At 40.1% G+C, this 24240-nt stretch overlaps 2 protein-coding genes across 8 annotated transcripts in view; one reads left to right on the plus strand and one right to left on the minus strand.

The window, feature by feature from the left end:
- LOC122540403 (protein polyglycylase TTLL10-like) overlaps nucleotides 1-3720 on the minus strand; it is a 330185-nt gene extending 326465 nt beyond the window's left edge. The window contains exon 1 of the mRNA XM_043676098.1: nucleotides 3058-3720. The gene's annotated coding sequence lies outside the window, so the exon portion shown is untranslated. The remainder of the gene's footprint in view (nucleotides 1-3057) is intronic.
- Nucleotides 3721-3838: 118 nt separating this feature from the next.
- c34h1orf159 (chromosome 34 C1orf159 homolog) overlaps nucleotides 3839-24240 on the plus strand; it is a 65407-nt gene continuing 45005 nt past the window's right edge. For 4 of the 7 annotated variants that reach the window (XR_006309296.1, XR_006309295.1, XM_043676113.1 and 1 more), the window contains exon 1: nucleotides 3839-3931. The gene's annotated coding sequence lies outside the window, so the exon portion shown is untranslated. The remainder of the gene's footprint in view (nucleotides 3932-24240) is intronic. The other 3 variants (XM_043676112.1, XM_043676116.1, XM_043676115.1) reach the window with 2 other exon arrangements.

Raw genomic sequence — 24240 nt, forward strand, 5'->3', positions numbered from 1 at the left:
CTCCCCCCTCTCCTCCCTGACCTATCACCTTCATCTCCTCCCCCACTGACCTATTGTACTCTATGCTACTCTCTCCCCACCCCCACCCTCCTCTAGCTTATCTCTCCACGCTTCAGGCTCTCTGCCTTTATTCCTGATGAAGGGCTTTTGCCCGAAACGTCGATTTTGCTGAAGGATGCTGCCTGAACTGCTGTGCTCTTCCAGCACCATTGATCCAGAATCTGGTTTCCAGCATCTGCAGTCATTTTTTTACCACGGGGAAAATGTGCAAACTCCACACAAACAGTCGTCCGGGGCTGGAATCGAACCCGGATCCCTCGAATTGTTTTAACCAATGAACATTATCATACGCAGCACGGCGGTTCAGTCAGAAATGAATACGGTTAGAGATGTCAATTATAGACGTAACAAGATTTTAAGCTAGTTAGGGTCAGGTTTAGGGTAGGAGAGAAAAAAAATCCAAAGGAAAGCTCTGTAATGGGACGGAAGGCAGCAGAGATTAAAACAACAAAAGAATTGTTTTCATGCGGCAAAAAGACTGAGAATCAAAGAATCCCAACAGCGTAGAAGCAGACCAGGCTCATCGGGTCCACATCGACCGCATCCCACCCAGACCTAATCCTGTTACTCTGCATTTCCTAAGGCTAATCCACCTGAGCCTTCACATCCCTGGATACTATGGGCAATTTAGCTTGGCCGATCCACCTAAAAGGCACATATTTGAATTGTTTTATGGGACAAATGAAATAAACAAAAGATAAATCTAGAGGAGGTGTGAATGACAATAGCAGGTTTTAATTTTATAAATAACTGTTGTCTAAAGAAATTGTTGCAATCGTCAATATGTGCAATATCGTCAATTTGTTGTTGAGTCAAGACAGTCTCCATCTTTACCATTTCTCAACCTTTGTCTAATTTTGCGATAAACTATCCTTCCATGAATATCATCAGCACATTGACTCCACGGTTACCATGACTGCACTTCATCCCACCGATTTCCTTCAAGGACTTTGTTCCATTCTCCCAGTTTCTCAGTTGCATTCATTTTGACAACGTCACCTTCCAAATAAGTGTTACAAATAGGTTTCCCTTTTTCTCTTCCATCGTGGTTGAGAGCCACTGACTATATCTGTCACATTCGAAACCATTGCCCTGCTTCCTAGAACCATGATAGCATACATCTAATTCTCACTTTTTACTCCACCGGACTCGACATCGTTCCTCTACTATTCCCTGTTTAACCTATTCAAATGAAATTTAATTGAAGCGCAGGGAGCAATAACGCATATTTCAGTTAGCATTCAATATTGAGTTTAACAACTTCAGATTACAGAACTGCTCCAATGACTTTTCAAAACAGTTACCTACTTGCAATGATTCGACTATTGCTATTTAAAGGTTCACACATATTTCTTGTTTGCACAATTTGTCTTGTCTTGCATGCATTTTTTGTCATCTTTCTTTCACTCTAATTCTTCTCCTTGGGTCTTTGCTCTCACCCTACCACTGACCCTACCTCGTAAAATTGACTTGAACTGTTAACTTGTTTCACTTTTCATAGATGTGGCCTAATCTGAATATTGCCAACATTTTCCGTTTTATTTCCGATTTCATGAGCATAGTATTTTGCCTCTGTGAAATGAATATATCATCTCACTGCCGATTTGCCCTTGCACCAAACGACATTCAAACTCACATCCATGAGAAATATTTGTGACAAAAAGCATACTAGAGCTAATAATTAGTGCGATTATTTGTTCATTCATATTTCTTCATAGACACGACGTCAATACCACTAGCCCCGTGTTACAATTAAGGAGGCGTCTCACAAGGTTATACATGTTCCAATTTCAACGAACATACACATTATTCTAATGCTTGGTGTTAAATGGAAACTATATTGCACCTATGAGACTCTACTTCCTGTAATACTACTGAAATATTTAGATCACTCTGCAATTTGCAGGCCTTTGAAACTGTCTTCAATTTCATTACAAGATGCTCCCCTCCTACCCATCTATAAATATTGCACTGTCCAATTTGCAGCTGACTATATCAAAACCAAAGGGAAAACTAACGTGGTTCAGTGGATAGGCTTACTGCAGAACAAATTGTTTCTCAGCCCAGGGTATGCACAATAATGTAGCTATCTGATTCAGAATCACATTTCTTTTTACACTCACCCAAATTCAAGCTGGAGAAAAGTGTTGGTGCGTCCTTGTTATTAAGGCATAAGATTTTCTAACCACAACGACCGGAACGTATTACTTTTAAGGGAGTGCATTATTTTAAGGCTTAAAAGAGTTGGAAGTGTGTAAAACACACGTGTTTCAGAAAGAAGTGAATGTGACACAAAATTGTCACGCGGTTTAAAACATTGTTATAGTAAATTCTTCAGAAAAACAATTCCAATGCTTAGCAGTCTGTGCCGTAACCACTATTTGTGTCGTTATAACATAAACAATATGTTATTACACTTCATGTGTAAACACTTTCTGATGAAACTTGTATAGTCTATATACATATGCAAACCATGGAAAAAAGGATCAAATACTTTTCCGTGGTTAAAAAGAGAAATCTGCTGAAGGATCTACGCTTAAAAAAACGTCAAGTTCAGATTCATTTAGAGAAACTGAATACAGTAAGGACTGCAGATGCTGGAGATCTGAGTGGTGCTGGAAAAGCACAGCAGTTCAGGCAGCATTCGAGGAGCAGGAGAATCGACGTCGGGCAAAAGCCCTTAATCAGGAATTTCCAGCATTTTCTGCAATTTATTCAACGTGTTTGTGAAGAGTTGAGTACGGAAATGTGTTTCCTCAGCCCAGGAACGGATCACACAGGTAAAAGTAAATTCTTCAGAAAAATAATTCCTATGCTTAGCAGTCTGTGCCGTAACCACGATTTGTGTCGTTATAACATAAACAATATGTTATTACACTTGATGTGTAAACTCTTTCTGATGAAACTTGCATTGAAATGTATCCACATAGAAATAAATCGAACCCAAGAGGAAATTCCTGCATCAAGAAGGGGGTGGGAAATTTAAAAACAGCCTACCTGACGTTTCTTCCTAAATTTCTCAACAGCTGCTTGGAGAGTCAGCGATTGTTTCTGTTTCCTGTTTCCAACGGCACAGTCCTCCCAAAAGTGCCGACTAACACTTTGTGTTCTTCCTCACTGACTCCACAGCCATTTCCTGCTTGATTAGGAAGCTGAAAGTCTGAGGAGGGGGCAAAAAAAAACTACACAAACACACACAAAAACCCAAATGCATTAATTTGCCAACAAAACTCAGAATTTTAAGTGAGTGAGCAGGGAGGAGGATGGGTCTGGTGTTGGTTTTCTCACTTTTTTTTAAACTTGGAAAAGTACAGTTGCAGGCTGGCTGTTAGCGTGGTTGGATATTATATCTGATTTAAGTCACTGATTAATCTGTCCCTGGCTGGGAGTTGACTTTCTTCCTGGGACTGTGCCAAGGGAGGCAGCCTTGGAGCCCGTTACTCCCTGTCACAAAAAATATTCTTGCCTTTTCTCTTCTATTTTGTATTTGGCAAATTCCCAGATGCACAAAGTTTTTGAAAACTCTCGATTTGTTGTTTGTGTATTTGCCTCTTCTTTTTTTTTAAAAAAAGAAATAAAATAACCGCCTCTGCTCGTTTGAATCTGCCTCCTCGGCGATGCTCGAGCCGGCGGCCACTGTCTCCTAGCAACGGGCCGGGGCTGGCCACTCGGCCGCCGCTGTTCCCAGCCCACCACTTTACTGCGCAGGCGCCTGTGGTGCAGGGGCCGACGGGAGTTGTAGTTCAGCGCTGACGGTAGCCGTCCTCGACGGAGAGACTGTGCCTGCCCTAGTTGGACTCCAATTCCCGCAGTGCTATTGGCCCCCCCCCCCTGAAGAGGGTTGCAAAGTAAATGAATAAGCAAGTTTTAGGTAAGAACAATTGACAGCTGCTGTCCAACGTTTACCTAGGCCAACTTTACAATGCAAAGAGATTAACCAAGCAGAGGTCTTTAATGTTCAGCGGCAGGGAAACTGTTTACAAAGTTGTCTGCTGAGATTGTTTTGTTGAGTTTGGTAATTTTGTGATGAAGTTTTCAACCGTGGTTTCTTTGGGGATGTTTTAATTATCTAAATTCTCAGATTTACTCATGGCTTAAATCCACTGATTACAAGTAATATAACCTAAATATTTATTTATGTGTAGTGCTCATCAAGGTGTTGATCATTAGTGTTGAGAAATGGAATGTTTTGTATTTTAGATGTAATTCCATCCACCCCCAGTCAGATGCACATAAGCCAAGTAAAATATGCACAGCAAAGTACAGTGTAGAATATATATTTCTGCCTTGCTGGCTTGCTCTTAGGGAAAAAAAATCAAAACTCGTGAACTGCTAATTACTGCTAAATTGGAAAGAAGACAAAAGCACTCGCATTTCTATTTCACCTTTGTTAACCTCAGGCTGACCCAAAGCATTTTATTACCAATTGAGTACTTTGAATTTCTCATTGATGTAATGTTGGAAATAAAGCAGCAAACTTTCATACTGCTAAGTCTCGGAAACAACAATGTGATAATGACCAGATTATTTGTTTTGGGTGTTAGCTAATGGAGAGATGTCAGCTCTTCTTAGAAGTATTGTGGCTTCTTTTCCCTGAACCTGAAAAGGTAGATAAGGCTTGAGATTAATGTCTTGAATGAAAGACTCCTCTGACACACAATGCTGCACTGACATGTTTGGATAGATTATTTGCTCAGATCTCTGGAGTAGAACCTCAATCTAGACTCAGAAAGAAGAGTTTAATCACAAAGCAAGAGGTGATTTGAAGTTGGGTCCCATAGTGAAAGGCTTGTGCCCAACCTATTTTGGCATCCGGTTTGTTATTATTTATGAATGATCATTTATAATTCATCTATTATAGTTTGAAGTGTCATTTGATCATTAATGTAGATTTTCACTTTTCCATATGATACAAGTAGTGTAAAAGCTTCAGTAAAATGTTCTTGTCTAGTGTAAGGCTGGGATATTTTTCAATGGAGCATAGGAGGTTGAGAGGTGACCTGATAGAAGTTGATAAAATAATGAGAGGTATAGATAAAGTTGATGGTAGTTGTCTTTTCCCTAGGATGGGGAATTTCAAGACTAGGGGGCACATTTTTAAAGTGAGAGGGGAGAGGTTTAAAAAAGACAGAGGCACATTTTTTTACACAGAGCGTTGTTCAAATATGAAATGAACTTCCTGAGTAAGTGGTGGATGTAGGTACAATTATAACATTTAAAAGACATTTGGATGGATACACAAAGAGGAAAGGTTTGGAGGGATATGAGCCAGGAGCAGGCAGGTGGGACTAGTTTAGCTTGAGATTATGTTCGGCATCTGGTACTGAAGGGTCTTTTTCCATGCTGTATGACTCTTTGACTCTAATAATGGCACTGATCATGGACAAAATCAAAGGACTACTTTGTTTTTAGTAAATTCATGTTTGCAACAAAATTGTGTAGATCTCCAGCTCTACAATTTACATCACAAAAGTGATGTTTGTTGTATGCAATTACAGTCCATGTTTGACTTCCAGTTTAATTGTAGATCACGTTTGCATGGAAATGTATGGCAACATCAGGAGATAATTTTCAACTCCAACATTTCAATGCTTCCAAATTGTTTTTACTGTTGAAGTATGTTACATGCTATGGCTGAAAAATATTTTCTAGCATTGCAACCCTGATCATTAAAGCATTTTATAAAGTTTTAGCCTACACATATTCTGTTGGAATTAATAGTAAAAAGCCAAGATACCCTGTCAAGGCAAACCCCTTCAGTGAGGTTGAACAGGGGAGGTAATATAATTGCCAGACTATTATGCCAGAAACTCAGCTAATGTTCTGGGGACCTGGGTTCAAATCCTGCCACAGCAGATGATGGAATTTGAATTCCATGTTAAAAATATGGATGCAAGGATCTAATAATGACCGTAAAACCATTGCCAATGTTGAGGGACACCTATGTGGCTTCCTAATGCCCTTCGGGGGAGGAAATCTGCCATCCTCACTTAGTCTGAATCCGGAAGCAGGCAGATCCGCAACAATGTGTCAACTGCTACAAAGTCTCAAAAAAGAAATGAAACCAGACTAACTACCTGGTATTGATGATTTGGAAGTGCCAGTGTTTGACTGGGTGGGCAAAATCACACATCAGGTTATAGAGTGGTGCTGGAAAAGCAGGTCAGGCAGCATCCGAGGAGCAGGAAAATCGACGTTTTTTGTCTGAAACGTCGATTTTCCTGTTCCTCAGATGCTGCCTGACCTGCTGTGCTTTTCCAGCACTACTGTAATCTAGATTCTGGTTTCCAGCATCTGCAGTCCTCACTTTTGCCTAACATCAGGTTTTGGTCCAACAGGTTTATTTGAAAGTACAAGCTTTCAAAGCGCTCCTTTGTCAGGTAGCTAGTGGGCAAGATTAAAGGACACAGAATTTATAGTAAAAGATCAAAGTGTCATACAACTGATGTGATGAATTGAACAAACCTAGATTGCTTTTATGTCTTTAATCACTTAGAAAAGGATTGCAGGTTTTGATTCATTAATATGTAAATCCCAAAACTTCTTTCAAGTGACATTCCCGAGATAACTTAATGTTTTATAAAGAAAAAGTGACATCTCAGCCCAGACAATGCATTAAAGTGTGAGGTTAGAGTCTGTCTGTATCCCAACAATGAGTCAGACTGGTTCTATTTCCAAAGTAGGAACTGATAAAATGTCATATTGGCTGACTACCTGTAGATAGTGTGCTTTTTGAACAAAATAGAATGTATCTGCAAATACAAATCTGCAAGTGTAAGTTTACTCCATAGACTTATATGTATGAGGGAGTGAGAGTGTGTGTGTATATATGGGAGAGAGGGAGAGAGTGTGTGAGCGCATGAGTGTGCATATGTGAATGTGTGTGTGTGTGCGCTTGATAGAGTGTGTGCACAAGTGTGACGGAGTATACGCCTGTGAGAGAGTGTGTATATGGGTGTGTGTGTGTGGCTGAGAGAGAGCATGTGTATGAGAGGGTCTGTGTAAGTGTGTGAGTGTGATCATGTATAAGAGTGTGTATGTATGTGTGCTTTTGTGTATGTGTTTGTGTGAAGTGTATAGTGTAGTGAGGTCACCTGTAGTGTACATGAACCCAAGATCCCAGTTGAGGCCATCCTCATGGATATCGAACGTGACTATCAACCTCTTTGTTGTTGTGTATCCCAAAGTCCACCTTGGAGGATGGTCACCTGAAAATCCAAGGCTGAATGTCCTTGATCTCTGGAGTGTTCCCCAACTGGGAGGGAATATCCTTGTTTGGCAACTGTTGTGTGGTGTCCATTTGTACGTTGTTGTAACATCTGCTTGGTCTCACAATATCCCATTTGTATTTGCAGATGAGCATTTGAAACCTCAATACAGGCTGAGGTAAGTAATTGTTGTCAGGAACAACCGCTTAACAGATGTTCTGAATAACTTAGGTGTAAATAAAATGGCTTCTTGATGCAAATAACATGACAAAATAGTTTCTAGGTTGCAAATTGACAATGCTGCTAAAGCTGCATAAAATGGCTTTTAAGTTACTAATTGCTAATTCTATCATAGCTGCATAATTGACTAACCAGAGTCTGCTTCAATAGAGATTAGCAGGCAAAGCTGTCTTTACAGCATAAAAATAACTAGACTGGATAAGACATTACTGGTCATTGTAACTGACCTTCAGATGCAGGTGCAATGGCTCGGTTAGTGAGATAAGGGTGGCCTGAGTATTGGAAAACAAAGTTGGTTCCGAGGAAATATCATTGGACCAAGTAACTGTCAAATAAAGCATTATCATGTATTAATTGGTAATTGTCTGAATGTACTGTGCGATCATGGCCTGTACCTTTCTTTAAGAAAAGTATAAAAATGTCTTTGTTTTAAGCCATGTGTGCAGCTCCTCTGAGGAACATGGAAGTGTATAAACTCTGTGTTTCTGAATGCTCTGTACCCGGCCTAATGAAGAAATAAAGAATGAAGTCTGAAAGAACCAGACTGATTGTGAGTGCTTATTGACCGATCACAGAACAGAGAGACCCAACCGCCCCCCCCCCCCGAGGGATCCAGATCTTCACAGATACATTCTATTTTGTTCTAAAAACACACTATCTGTAGGCAGTCTGTCCATGTGACATTTTATTAATTCTTACTTTGGAAATAGAACCTGTCTGACTCATGGCTGGGATACAGACAGACTCTAACCTCACAACTTTAATGCACTGTCTGAGCTGAGATGTCACTTTTGTTTTATAAAACTTTAAGTTATCTTGGAAGAAATTCTGGGATTTACATACTAATGAATTGAAACCTGCAACTTCATCCTAAGTGATTAAACGATCGGCTTGAAAGGATATTGGAGTGGGAGGGGGAAGATCCAGTTGTCGTGGTCTACATTGGCACAAAAAACACAGGCAAGGTTAGAAAGGAGGTTTTGTTTGGGGAGTATCAAGCACTAGGAAGGAAATTGAAGAACAGGTCCTTGAGGGTCATAATCTCTGGATTATGTGGCCAGAGCCACATGCTAATTGGCATAGGGATAAGAAAATTAGGGAAGTAAACACATGGCTAAGAGATTAGTGTGGGAAAGAGGGGTTCCATTTCATGGGACATTAGCATAAGTTTGGAACTGGGGCGATCTGTACTGATGGGACGGTCTCCACCTGAGCCAATCTGGAACCAGTGTTCTGGCACAAAGGATAAAGAGGGTGGTCAGTAGGACTTTAAATTTGTGAGTCGGGCGGAAGGGAAAGGGATAGCACCAGGAGTCTGGAGTCAAGTAGAAAGATAAACAGCAGGTTAGCATGTGTACAGGGTTTAAGTTCAAGGCAGACTAGGAATGAAGAAATAAGGAAGGATAACTTAGGACATATTACTGGAGATGATGGAAATCATGAGGGTAAGAAAATCAGCATTATGATGCTTTACCTGAATGCTTGTGTATTTGTAACAAAGTAAATGAATTAACAGCACAAATCATTGTGAATTATTATGAGGTGCTGGCATCACAGAAACGTGGTTGCAAGGGGTCCAGAACTGGCAGTTAAACATCCAAGGATTTACAACTTATCAAAAAGGAGGTGGGCAGAGGGGGCAGGGTTGGCTTGTTGGTTAAGAATGAAATTAAATCTATGGCACTGAATGACATAGGGTCAGATGATGTGGAGTCTGTGTGGGTGGAGTTGAGGAATCACAAAGGCCAAAAAACCATAGTGGGAGTTATGTACTGACCTCCCAGCAGTGGTCAGGACCAGGGGTGCAAGATGTACCAGGAAATAGATAGGGCATGCCAGAAAGGCAAGGTCACAGTGATCATGGGGGACTTCAATATGCAAATGAACTGGTGAATAATGTTGCCGGTGGATCCAAAGAAAGGGAATTCATGGAATGCTTACAGGATGGCTTTTTGGAACACCTTGTGATGGAGTCCATAAAGGAGCAGGCTGTTCTGGATTTAGTGCTATGTAATGAGCCAGACCTTATAAAAGATCTTAAAGTAGGGAACACTTCGGAGGCAGCGATCAGAACATGGTAGAGTTCAGTCTGAAAGAGAGACGGCAAAATCAAATGTAATGGTGTTACAGTTAAATAAAGGTAATTACAGGGGCATGAAAGAGGAACTGATGAAAATCAACTGGAAGCAGAGCTGAGTTGGCAAGACAGTAGAGCAACAATGGCAGGAATTTCTGGGTGTAAATGAGGACACAGTGCAGAGGTTCATCCCAAAGAAAAGAAAGATTAATGGGGGTTGGGGGAGAGGGGAGGAGGGATTAGACAGCTATGGCTGACAAAGGAAGTCGGGAAATGTATCATAGAAAAAGAGACAACCTATAAAGTGGCTAAGAGCACTGGGAAATCAGAAGATTGGGAAGACTACAAAAGCAAACAGAGGAGAATGAAGAGAGAAATAGGGAAGGAGAAAATCAAATATGAAGATAAGCTAGCCAGTAATATTAGAAATGACAGTAAAAGTTTCTTTCAATGCATAAGAAACAAACAAGAGGGAAAAGTAGAAATTGGGCTGCTCTAAATTGATGCAGGAAGGCTCGTGATGGGAGATAACAAAATAGCTGAAGAACCTAATAAATACTTTGTGTCAGTCTGCACAGTGGAGGACATGAGTAATATCCCAACAATTAAGGAGAGTCAAGAGGCAGAGTTGAGTATGGTAGCCATTACAAAAGAGAAAGTGCTAGAAAAGCTAAAAGGTTTAAAAATTGATAAATCTCCTGTCCCAGATGGGCTACATCACAAAGTTCTGAGGGAGGTGGTTGAAGATGTAGCAGAGGCATTGATTGTACTCTTTCAAAAAAATCACCGGAGTCAGGGAAAGTCCCAGATGATTGGAAAATCGCTGTTGTAACACTCTTATTCAAGAAAGGATCAAGATAAAAGACAGAAAATTATTGGCCGGTTAGCCTAAACTTGGTTATAGGTAAAATTTTAGAATCCATCATTAAGGATGAGATTTCTAAATTCTTGGAAGTGTAGGGTCAAATTAGAACAAGTCAGTCTGGATTTAATAAGGGGAGGTCATGCCTGACAATCCTAATAGAGTTCTTCAAAGAGGTACTAAGTAGGTTAGACCAGGGAAACCCAGTGGATGTTTTCTACCTATATTTCCAAAAAGCTTTTGATAAGGTGCCTCACGGGAGGCTGCTGAGTAAAGTGTGGGCCCGTGGTGTTTGAGATGAGCTACTGGCATGGATTGAGGATTAGATGTCTGACAGAAGGCAAAGAGTTGGGATAAAAGATTCTTTTTCGGAATTCAGTTAGTGACAATTAGTGTCCTGCAGGGTTCAGTGCTGGGGCCGGAGCTGTTCACTTTATATATTAATGATCTGGATGAGGGCATTCTGGCAAAGTTCGCCAATGATATGAAGTTAGGCGGACAGGCAGGTAGTTCTCAGGAGTTTGGGAGGCTGCAGAAAGATTTAGACAGTTTAGGAGAGTGGTCCAAGAAATGGCTGATGAAATTCAACATGAGCAAGTGTGAGGTCTTGCACTTTGGAAAAAAGGATACAGGCATGGACTATTTTCTAAGCGGTGAGAAAATTCATAAAGCCAAAGTACAATGAGATCTGGGAGTGCTAGTCCAGGATTCTCTAAAGGTTGACTTGCAGATTGAGTCCTTGGTTAAGGAAGTAAATGTGATGTCATTTCTCTCAAGAGGGTTGGGAATGTAAAAACAACAATGTAATACTGAGACTTTATAAAGCTCTAGTTAGGCCCCATTTAGAATACTGTGTCCAATTCTGGGCCCCAAACTCAGGAAGGCACATATTGGCTCACGAGCGTGTCCAGCGGAGATTCACACGGATGGTCCCTGGAATAGTAGACCTAACATACAATGAACAGCTGAGGATCCTTTGATTGTATTCATTAGAGATTAGAAGGTTATGGGGAGATCTACTAGAAACTTACAAGATAATGCATGGCTTAGAAAGGGTGGACGCTGGGAATTTGTTCCTGTTAGCCTGTGATACTAGGACCCGTGGACACAGCCTTAGAATTAGAGGGGATCAATTTAGAATGGAAATGAGGAGATGTTTCTTCAGCCAGAGAGTGGTAGGCCTGTGGAATTCATTGCCACGGAGCGCAGTGGAGGCCGGGACATTAAATGTCTTCAAAGCAGAGATTGATAAATTCTTGATCTCGCAAGGAATTAAGGGCTATGGGGAGAGTGCGGGTAAGTGGCATTGAAACTCCCATCAGCGATGATTGAATGGCAGAGTGGACTCGATGGGCCGAATGGCCTTACTTCCATTCCTATATCTTATGGTCTTCTGGACTTAACAGCAATCTAGGTTTATTCAGTACATCATATCACTTGTATGACACTTTGATCCTTTACTATAAACTCTATGACTTTTGATCCTGCCCTACCACCTACCTAATGAAGGAACAGTGCTCTGAAAGCTTGTACTTCCAAATAAACCTGTTAAACTATAATTTGGTGTTGTGTGATTTTTAGCTTTTACCTCTTATTGATCGAGGCATCGGAAGTGACAATTGGAAAACAGCCTTGGCAACCCTACAAAGTCCTCCTTACTAATATCTGAGTGCTAGTGGCAAAATTGGGAAAGCTGTCTCATAGACTAGTCAAGCAACAGCTTGACATAATCATAGATTCATGTAAAGTCCCAGATATCATCAACACCATCCTTGAATATTTTCTGTCCTACTGGCAGAATAACCCAGCAGAAGTGGCTGCACATTGGTATAAGTAAGGAGGGAGCTGCCATGGGAGTCTTCACCATTGACTGTGGACCCCATGAGGGGCATCAGGTTTAACATAAAGAAATCCCCTACTGATTACCACATACTATCCTCCTTCAGCTGATGAATCAGTCACCCTCTATGTTGAACAACATTTGGAGGAAGCATTGAGGATGGAAAGGATGTATAAATATTGCTATACTGGGTGACAGATGGTAAAGGAACCCAGAGAGAAAAACATATTTCACCTCCTCTTCATTAATCTGACCTCTGCAGATGTATCTGTCGATGACAGTAACAGTAAGAGTGACCACCATACAGTCCCTATCAAGACTGCAAACCCACAACCAGTCTCCATTTCCATCTAGAAGGACAAGAGCAGCAGATACATGGGAACACCAACATCTCCAAGCCACTCCACATCAAGATTTGGAAATATATCACAGTTCCTTCACTATTGCTGGGTCAAAATTCTGGAATTCCTTCCCTGATGGCATTGTGAGTCTGCCTACAGCACATGGACTGTAATGGTTCAAAAAGGCAGCTTACTAATGCCTTCTCAAGAGCAGTTGGGGGTGGGGTGGTGGGGGGGGTCAATAAATGCTGGTCACCTAGTGACACCCGCGTCCTACAAGAGAATTTTTTTTAAAAACAGAATCGAGACTAACTGCTTGTAGTTTCAGGAAGAAAAAGCATGTGTGTAAACATGATCGAGGCCATAAGGATAAGTATTTCCCCTCTCTTCAAAAGGAGTAAATTAATGTTCAAATTACCTTGGAAAAATACTGAACTATGATCTGATTGTCATCAAAACAAGTCTATGTCTTTGACAATTTAAGATCTCTTCTGATGGCTTAAAGTGAAGGTGCATTAAATAGTATCATACTAACCCATGCAGACTAAATGTTCCAAGTTCAAGTCCATCCATCCTAATTTTATCAGGACATGACAATTGGCCTCAGTTTTCCTAGGAAAGGGAATGGAAAAGAGTGTCCCCCTAGGGCAAGTGGTGCAAAGGTAAAAAGGAAAATTTGGGAAGATTACACAAGAAATCTCACTGGGTCACACAGGGAATACCCCTCCATGAAATTTGATAAAATTGACACTTGATGAGGACTAGGAAAGTAGGATAAACATCGAGTAATAATTGTTAGCTACATATTCCAGTATGAGGGTGATTTTAACTACCTTGTTTTCTGAACTACAACAATCCAAGGTTGAGACATGTAGCACTGATCAATGTTAATGTTTTCACACTTCTGTCATCAAATTGTGATGATCAAAAAATGCAATTGTGGCAAAGTCTGCCAAAGAATGTGTATAGTTGAGCAAAAAGGATGACTGTGTGGGAGACATGTTTCTTTTGGTTGCCAACTGTGATTAAATCTGTTTGTGGAGATTTCATTACATGACTAGACCCACGTTCCAGCCACTATTTGGCTAATACATCTATCCTTTTAATGAACTGCCTTCCTATGCCAATTGGATAGTAAAAATATATTACCAATTGGATGGTACTTGACTGTGAATCAAAGAGACATGTTATTCTCTAATATGAAATATTTTTCTATCCAGTAAAGAGAAATGTTCAAAGAAAATGACAAACAAAGCAAAATCTTTTTTAAATGTCTGCATGATTTTTCTCCAAGGCTGCACACAGTAGTGTCTTCAATTCATGGAGACTCCAGCCAAATCCTGAAGGGTTGACGACCCCAATGATTCAATACAGAAAATATAAAGCAATATTTCTGATAAGAATAAGGTAGGGACATATATCTCAAAGTCATAACATTTTGCATAGAGCAAAAGAGCAAAGAAATCCTGGTGCATTGATGCATGAGTCATTAAAAGAGTCATGCAGGTGAATTGGTCATACTAAGTTGCCCATAGTGTTAGGTGCATTAGTCAGGGGTAAATATAGGGTAGGGAAATAGGTCTGGGTGGGTTACTTTTCGGAGGGTCGGTGTGGAATTGTTGGGCCAAATGGCCTGTTTCCATACTGTAGGAAATCTAATCTAAATATGATATAGAAAGGCAAATAGGATCCTCAGTTTGGGATCTAGACCCAGAATATAAAAGCAAGAAGATAATGTTGAACTTGTATATGGGTTTTGTCGGGCTATAGTTCAGATACTGTGTATAGTTTGGGGAAGCCCAGCAAAAGAAGGATATAAAAGCAATGACAAAGCTGCAGGGTGCTTTCAACCAGGGATAAAGAGTTGTACCTAAGAAGGAAAGACATGGAACTTTAGAACTATTTTCATTACATTTGGAAAATTGGAAGTATGTTGTTACAGAGGCTCTCAATGTTATGAAGAAATATGATTGGATGAAAAGTGGTTAATTATTCATTTTGGTCAGTAAGACAGTAACAAGAAGCTGGTTAGAATGTGGTCTTTTATACTTCAAAATAATATTGAAGAAAACCATTTTTTTTCAAAGGGAATTAGATAATTGCTTTTAAAAAATGAATTGTAATGGAATGGAATTGAAGAGGAGAATAGTTTATAGTAGATGGTTCATGTGGAGGGAGAAAATCATCAGCATATCTATGGACTATAAAGTATATGCAATTTTGCTTTGCAGCATTTTATGGTTTCTTCCTTTAATTGGCTGACAAAAATGTTGTCTGGCAAATTATATATAATTAGAATGTCATACCAAAGCAAGATTGAAGATAACAATGCAAATTGTTTTCAGATTTGAGTAAAATGAATTAACAAGTGGATTTCTGAATAAATTTGCCCCTAAACATTTATCTGCCATGTGTGTTACTTTTGTGAAAATGTGTGATCAAATGTATATAATAGATTATGAAAATTAAAAACCACATGTATTCTTAAAATTGTTCCTTCATATTGATTTGGAGATTCTGGTGTTGGACTGGAGTGTACAAAGTTAAAAATCACACAGCACCAGGTTATAGTCCAACAAGTTTATTTGGAAACACTAGCTTTCGGAGCGCTGCTCCTTCATCAAGTGGTTGTGTCCGAAAGCTAGTGCTTCCAAATAAACTGTTGGATTATAACCTGGTGTTGTGTGATTTTTAACTTCTTTCATGTCAGGTTTATGAAACTGAATCCCAGTGACCACTATGTCTTTGACTGAGCCCTAAATTCTGAGTTCATTCCGTAGAACCATTGGCCTTTTTACCTTCTCACTTCTTTTCAAACTATTTATAAGCTTCTTTTGCTAAGGTGAAATTTAAACAGTAATTATTGATTAACACCATTTGATGGTAATTTGTTTGGGCTAAAATGATAGAGGGAATTTATGTTGAGTAGAATGATTTCCTAAGTGTCTTTTAATGAGCGAGAAGAAGGATCTGTAATATATGCAACTAATGATAGCCGTGACTAAATAAACACAAACCCACAAAATTTAAATGAAATCAGGATCTGAAATGAGAGAAACTTCATGACATTTTGTAAGTTTAGATAAGATCTCCAAGAAAAAAAAACTTCTCTAACTCAATTATTTAAGAGATATTCAAGGAAAATATAAAAGGATAACTGCAATATTATTTATCAGGAAAATCTTTAAAATGGTTAAATACAACTGATGGGACATTCAGCAACATATCGGGAGTGAAATGCTATGTTCAATTAATTTAATGTATTTTTTCACACATATTAGTATCATTTTGACCCATCCTGGTGACCTAATCATAGGAAAAATATTTCTACCCTTGAGAAATGAACAATCAAATGATTCTAGTTATGAGGAATCCAAGTTATGTGCAGAGGTTATGGAGTTGAGCTTAATAATTTGAGAAAAGATATGACGTAGTGATTTAAATGAAGGTTATAAGAAGATTGACAAACCTGATCAAAGCAAATTGTTCACCATGGCAGAGAGCTGAATTACCAGAGTACAAAAATTAAAAATCAAGGAGGCGTACCATGATTAATTTGAGTTTTATTTACTTTTGTTCAATTTAAAATGAACTGCATCTGGTAATACCCTTAAAACCCATTGTACCAAGGGAGTGAAAATTGGGGAGTTTTATATAGAGTCACTCTATATAAAACTCCCCAATTTTCACTCCCTTGATACACCTATACACCTGTTTGTGTTTGATTATAGAGTAGAATAGATGAAAGGCTGGGAAAAATCAGACCCAGCTTTCTCTCAGATGGGAGGAAACTATTCTGAAACTTGTACTGGGAAAAGGAGAGAAAATACAGAAGTTTATTGCAAATAAATAGTAAAAACGAGTTGGTTTAAAAATTTGTAACAAACACTAAAACTTCAACTCCAAAATATGAATAATAATTTGATTTTAAAATTACATTGTTGTATGTTTTATTATAAGTTTGATTCAGAAACCAAGTACCACTTTAAACAATGCATTTTATAAAACCTTTTAAATTGGCCATTAAGATGCAGTACTGTCAGAAATAACTTTATATTGCATGATTCCCAGCCTGATCTCAAAGCTGAGACAAAGGAATTTCGAACAATCATTGAAACTCTGGGTACTACTTCAAACCGTCCAGAGATCAAGGCCATGTGACACATTTGTGTAACAGGAGAAAATATGGAGTTTACTATGAATTAAATAGACAAATCCCATATTCAGTCACAATAATGTTAGGAAAAATTTGAAGAGTTTGGATAAAGGAATAAGCCAAACATGGAGAATATAGGATATCACCACATCAATCCTCCTAGTATCCCAGCCACACCACAACACTGATGTTATTTAGAACAAGCGAAATGTAAAATTAAAAACGTTATCGTCTGGACTTTATATTATTCATGCCATACCTTTCCCTAGAATCGCAGACCTTTGGCATACGATAAGTTAAGCAACAGTTCATAATTTGAATATGGAATACAATTGAAGATGGCTGGATGAATTCAGCATTTCTAACGTGGGAAAGGGTGGTCGACCTCTTTTCAGTGGGGAGGAACCAAATATTTCATTTCAATTGATAACAGTTTACCATCAACAAGATCTGAATGAAATGTTAATGAAATCAAAATTATTTGTAATTCCAATGTCAAAAAGTGCATTTCCATGGCCTTTTATTAATAATTTACCTAGGTCTAATCACTTGTTCTCTAAACACAACACAAACTACAATGTCAACTTTATCTTAAATTGATTTAACCAGTCTGCCAATAATAATATAAATAAATTGTCCCAGTTAGCTGACATCAATAGTTGATATTCCTGACAAAAATTAATCTTTAAATTGATTAGTTTTCTCTCAGTTCATCAGTCCCTCAATTATTCTGCGCAAAGTCAAAACCTCACCATTGGTCGAGTATAGTATGACGAGATCATGGCAATATGAGTGAGCTATAGATCAAGTAATTTTGCACAATGACAAATAGAGTCATAGAGATGTACAGCATGGAAACAGACCCTTCGGTCCAACCCGTCCATGCCGACCAGATATCCCAACACAATCTAGTTCCACCTGCCAGCGCCCGGCCCATATCCCTCCAGATCCTTCCTATTCATATACCCATCCAAATGCCTCTTAAATGTTGCAATTGTACCAGCTTCCACCAGTTCCTCTGGCAGCTCATTCCATACACTCACCACCCTTTGCATGAAAAAGTTGCCCCTTAGGTCTCTTTTATATCTTTCCCCTCTCACCCTAAACCTATGCCCTCTACTTCTGGACTCCCCAACCCCAGGGAAAAGACTTTGTCTATTTATCCTATCCATGCCCCTTATAATTTTGTAAACCTCCATAAGGTCACCCCTCAGCCTCCGATGCTCCAGGGAAAGCAGCCCCAGCTTATTCAGCCTCTCCGTATAGCTCAGATCCTCCAACCCTGGCAACATCCTTGTAAATCTTTTCTGAACCCTTTCAAGTTTCACAACATCTTTCCGATAGGAAGGAGACCAGAATTGCACACAATATTCCAACAGTGGCCTAACCAATGTCCTGATATGGAACCATAACCTCAGATCATCCAGACTCTCTACTTCATCTGTATATTATTTATTTTTGAACATCTGATGTATTATTTTAACACTATTATTCTAAGAGGTATATGTATTAGTGAGACTTGAATTTAGTTGTGAATTTTTATCTTTCAGTATTTAGTTGGATTTATTCCTACTTATGGATGGCCATAATTTCTGATGTGCTGCCACACAGTATGTTTGCACTAAAACAGCCAGTGCTGGAAGCTCATGCAGGTCTGGCAGCATCTGTGGAGAGTGAAACACAGTTAACATTGTGAGTCCAATGATTCTTTGTCACAATTCCACAGCAGATGTGGTTATCTTTTAATTGCCCTCTGACATGGCCAAGCAAGCCACTCAGTTGCATCAAACTGCTAAAATGTCTCCAAAAAAGAATGAAATCAGAAAGACCACCTGGCATTGACCATTCGCAGCAAACAACAATGGAAAACTCAGCCCTGTTGAGTCCTCCTTACTAATATCTGGGAACTAATGCCAAAATTGAGAGAACTGCCTCACACATAAATTAAGTAACAGCCTGACATAGTCATATTCATGGAATCATACCTTACACACTATGTCCCAGATAGTATGATCACCATCCTTGTAGAAGTGGCAGAACAATGGTGTACGTTTCGAGAGGGAGTTACCCTGGGGGTCCTCAACGTTAACTTTGGACTCCTTGAAACCTCATGATATCAGGTCAATCATGGGCAAGGAAACTTGTTGCTTATTACCATGTGTCATACTCTTCAGCTGATGAATCATTACTCCTCCGTGTTGAGCACCATTTTGAGGAAGCAAGTCCATAAATGTATAATGGGTGGAGGACTTCAATGTTTATCACCAAGAGTGGCTCAGCTAACCGAACTGGCTGTGTCCTCAAGGACATAGCTACTAGACTGAGTCTGTGGCAGGTGGTAAAAGAATCAACGCGTGGGTGAAACTTACTTGATCTAATCCTCACCAACCTACATGCCAAAGATGCACGTGTCCAAGACAGTATCAGTCAGAATGACCATCATATAGACCTTGTGCATGAAATCCAGTCTTCACATTGAAGATACTCTCCTACACGCTAGATTGAATGAACTTGGAACAGATTTAGCAACTCAACACTGAGTATCCAAGAGGCACTGCTTGCCATCAGCAGCAACAAAATCTGCATCCCTGGTTCGATGAAGAGTGCAGAGAGGCATGCTAGGTAAAAATGAGGTGTCAACCTGATGAAGATACAGCACAGGACGACTTGTGTGCCAAATATCAGAAGCAGCAAGTTATAGACAGGGCTAAGCAAGTCAACCACCAATGGATCAGATATAGCTCTGCGTACCTTCCATAGCCGATCATGAATTGTGATGAACAATTAAACAACTCACTGGAGGAGAAATCTCCACAGATATCTCCATCCTCAATGATGGTGGTGCTCAGCACATCAGTGCAAAAAGTAAGGCTGAAGCATTTGTAACAATCTTGTGGATTCCGAGTGGGTGATCAATCTCTGTCTTCTCGAGAGGTACACAGTATACCAATCATAAGGCAATTTGACACATTTCATATGGTATCAGAAACAATTATAGGCATTGGATACGACAAAGGCTATCGGCCATGACATTATTCTGGCAATAATACTGAAGATTCAGACTCGATAACTTGCCGTGCCTCTAAACAAGCAATTCCTGCGCACAAAGCAGGACAAATCCAACATGGTCAATTACTGCTCCTTCAGTCAACTCTCAATCAAGAGTAATGTAATGGAAAGGATCAATAACAATGCTGTCACACAGCACCAAATTAGCAATATCCTGCTCGCTGATACTCAATTTGGGGTCTGCTAAGGCTCTCAGCTTCTGCTGTCATTATAGCCAGTTCAAATGTGGACAAAAGAGCTGAATTCCAGAGGTGACGTGAGAATGACTGCCCTTGACAGCAAAGCTGCATTTGGCAGAATGTGAGATCAAGGAATTCTAGCAAAAGTGGAGTCAATGGAAATCGGAGGGTATAATCACTGTTGGTTGGAGTCATGACTTGCACAAAGTAATATAGTGATGGTTGTTGGAGGTTGGTCATCTCATGTATGACCCCAGAAGTCTCCTGTCAGGACACTTAGAGCTACCTGGCCCCTCACTTGCTTGCAGGCCCAAACATCTTCAGCTGTTTCATCAATGACCTTCGCTCATCATAAGTTCAAAAGTGAGATGTTTGCTGATGATTGCGCAATGTTCTGCACTTTTTGTAACTCTATAGATATTGAAATATCCATATCCAAATGTAGCAAGACATGAACCATATACAGAGGGATCTCGATTCGATTACTTACAGTGTGAAAACAGGCCCTTTGGGCCACCAAGTCCACACTGACCTGCCGAAGCGCAACCCACCCAGACCCATTCCCCTACATTTACCCCTGCCCCTAACACTACGGGCAATTTAGCTTGGCCAATTCACCTAACCTGCACATTTTTGGACTGTGGGAGGAAACCGGAGTACCCAGAGGAAACCCACGCAGACACGGGAAGAATGTGCAAACTCCACACAGTCAGTCGCTTGAGGCGGGAATTGAATCCGGGTCCCTGGCGCTGTGAAGCAGCAGTGCTAACCACTGTGCCACTGTGCCGCCCACTCTGGCATTATCTGGCATTCGATTATCTGGACAAGACTGCAAGGTCCCGATGCTTGGCTAAAAATGTTATCCGGCATTCAATTATACGAACATTTGGACAATCAAGGTTTCTCTGTACAGGCTTTTGTTGATAAGTGATAAGTAGCATTCACACCACACAAATGCCAGGCAATGAAAATCTCCAATGAGAGAATCTAAACATCACCCTTTGATATTCAATAGTATTACTATTGCTGCAGGCCCTGCTAAGAACATTCATTGGGGTTACCATTGACCAGAAATTGAACTGAACTAGCCGTATAAATACTGATGCTATAAGACAAGAGCAGACATTAGGAATCCTAAATCAAGTAACTCACCTACTCACTCATCAAAACCAATCCACCATCCACAAAGCTGAAATCAGGAATATGATGGAATACTTTCCACTTGCCTGGATGAGTGCAGCTCCAACAACATTCAAGAAGCTTGAAACCACGAGGTGAAGGCAGCCAGTTAACTGGCACGGGATCCATAAACATGCAGTCGTGGTATGGATTTTCAGTGTAACCTCCACCACAGGAATTACCAATGTAGAAAGAACTTTCATGACCTCACATCAGTAGCCGAGAAAAATCAACATGCTGCTGCCAGTATAGCTTTTCTATATTTTAGCTCAGCTTCACTGACATGTGTGAGCTTTCATACTCTTTTTCACTCAGCAGTTGGATGTCATTAAAATTCAGTTCTGCAGAAAATCAAATCTCTGCAAACACTCAAATACCTTGTTTATTCAAAGTCACTCTCTCGGTACACTTTCCCTTTTGCAATAACCCCTGCTGGTTTCCCTCACATCACCACCTCTGGGAATGATTTTTTAATGTGCCTAAGTTTTAAACTCGATTCACTCCCCCTCTTTTGTTTTCTGAAACATGAGCGACATCCACTAAGAGACCAGCCCCTCCAAATATCATTTCCTCCTTTTAGAAGAATCGAGACTTTTCAGATGAAGCAGCAACAAGGCAATGCCCATCAGCTGGGATACTGACACCTCCATGGGTACTTTCTGGTAGACACATCTCTGGCATATCTCTGCAGCTGGCCAGACCGCTGGCACTCAAGAGGACTGCCAGAGACCAGGCATCTGCTCAGCCCCAGGTATGGGAAGCTCTCATAACTTTCAGTCATTAATAATTTAATTAAAATGCACAAACAGACATAAGTTTATTGGGGACACCCTACAAACTGGATTGAAGGATGAGTCCACCACATCATCCAAAAATTGAGAGCACTGACATGTGTTAGCCAATTGTGTTCAGCACCAATATCAAGATGATAGGGGGAATGAGGGACCTTGGCCTCACACTAGGTCCACTGTCTCACAAGGATACAGGGTGATTCTAGTAGGCATCCAGCTGGAAGAGGAGCCACATGCAGGATCCCAGAAGTCTCCTGTCAGGACACTTAGAGCTACCTGGCCCCTCACCTGCTTGCAACCCTCAACAATATGGAAATTCAAACTGGAAAAGATTTTGTAATTCGATTAGTTTTAAAACAGTTATGGAAAAGGATAAACCTTCCATAAAATTTAATTTCCTTTATTAGAGTAAGGCAATTCTTAATGGTTTGAGTCAAGAACTTTCTAAAGTTGATTGGAGTAGACTGTTCGCAGATAAAGGGACAACTGGCAAATGGGAGGCTTTCAAAAGTGTGACCACGAGTGTTCGAGGCATTATGTTCCTGGTAGAGTGCAAGGCAAGGCTGGTAAGAGTAGGGTACAATGGATGAATAAAGATATTGAAGTTCTAGTCAAGAATAAGAAAGAATCATATATTACATAGACAACTGGGATCAAATGAATCACTTGATGAGTATTAAGAGTGTAGGGGCATTCTTAAGAGGGAAGTCAGCATGGCAAAGAAGGAACATGAGATAGCCTTGGCAGATAAGATTAAGGATAATCCAGAGCGATTCTACATTAAGAGCTAAAGAGCAACTAGAGAGAAAATAGATCTGCATAAAAATCAATGAAGTCATCTATGTGTTGAACCTCAGGAGATGGGATTGATACTAAATGAATATTTTGCATCAATTTTACTGTCGAAAATAAAATTAAGCCTAGAGAACTCAGAAATAAATATTGATGTTTTGAAAACAGTTCACATTACAGAATTTGGAGATGCTGGTGGTTTGGGGTGTACAAAGTTAAAAATCACACAACACCAGGTTATGGTCCAACAGGTTTATTTGGAAGCACTAGCTTTTGGAGCGCTGCTCCTTCAGGTAGTTGTGGAGTTTAAGATCGTAAGACTCAGGATTTATGGCAAAAGTTTACAATGTGATGTAACTGAAATTACATATTGAAAAAGACCTGGATTGTTTGCAAAGTATCTCATCTTTTAGAATGGGCATGTTGGTTTCAGTTCTTTCATATGTAAATCACAAAACTTTTTTAAAAGTTACATTCTGAAGTGAACTAAGATGGAGGACGGGAAAATTTTCTGGCTGTGATAGGTTGCTCCTTTCTTGAGGTATTTTAGGTGTTGGAGGTGATTTCCTCAAATTACAGGAGCAGCAATTATTGTTTTCTATGCTATTGCATTGTTTTGGAATTTTGGAGAAAAAAAGTCAAAACAACAGCACTTTTAAAAGGGAGAGGAACAGACAAAGGCAGCACATGGTGAGGTCAGTGCAGGAGAGAGAGATAGAAAGAAAGAAACCCACACTGCTAACTGACACAGCAGCGAAGCTGCGCGGTTACTGCCTTTGCTGTTTGAATTCATGTATCACTGGATTTCGGAGTGCATCTGGGAAAATTAATGAACAGTGAAATTCACAACTAATCTTGGAGGAACCTGTTTGGGAGAGGTCATGGTACAGAAACAGATAAGTGAATATTTTTAAGTATGGCCTCTAGAAAGTCTGCAGTAGTGAGTTGAGTAGGTTCTTTCTTGATTAAATGTTTTATTAAGATATGTCTCTTAATTAAACTTAAAAATATAAACCATAAGTATTAGGTTAGCTTGAAGCAGCATTTTTAAATTAGAGTAGATTACTTACAGTGTGGAAACAGGCCCTTCGGCCCAAAAAGTCCACACCACCCCGCCGAAGCGCAACCCACCCATACCCCTACATTTACCCCTTACCTAACACTACGGGCAATTTAGCATGGCCAATTCACCTGACCTGCACATCTTTGGACTGTGGGAGGAAACCGGAGCACCCGGAGGAAACCCACGCAGACACGGGGAGAATGTGCAAACTCCACACATTCAGTCACCTGAGGCGGGAATTGAACCCGGGTCTCTGGCGCTGTGAGGCAGCAGTGCTAACCACTGTGCCACCGTGCCGCCCATTGCCACCCATATTTTGTAGAGCACTAAGACAGAGCTATTTTCTGGGTCTGTAGATTGGAAGAAGCAAAAATGGCCTTGTG

This window comes from Chiloscyllium plagiosum, chromosome 34, assembly GCF_004010195.1.
Source record: "Chiloscyllium plagiosum isolate BGI_BamShark_2017 chromosome 34, ASM401019v2, whole genome shotgun sequence".
NCBI lineage: Eukaryota > Metazoa > Chordata > Chondrichthyes > Orectolobiformes > Hemiscylliidae > Chiloscyllium > Chiloscyllium plagiosum.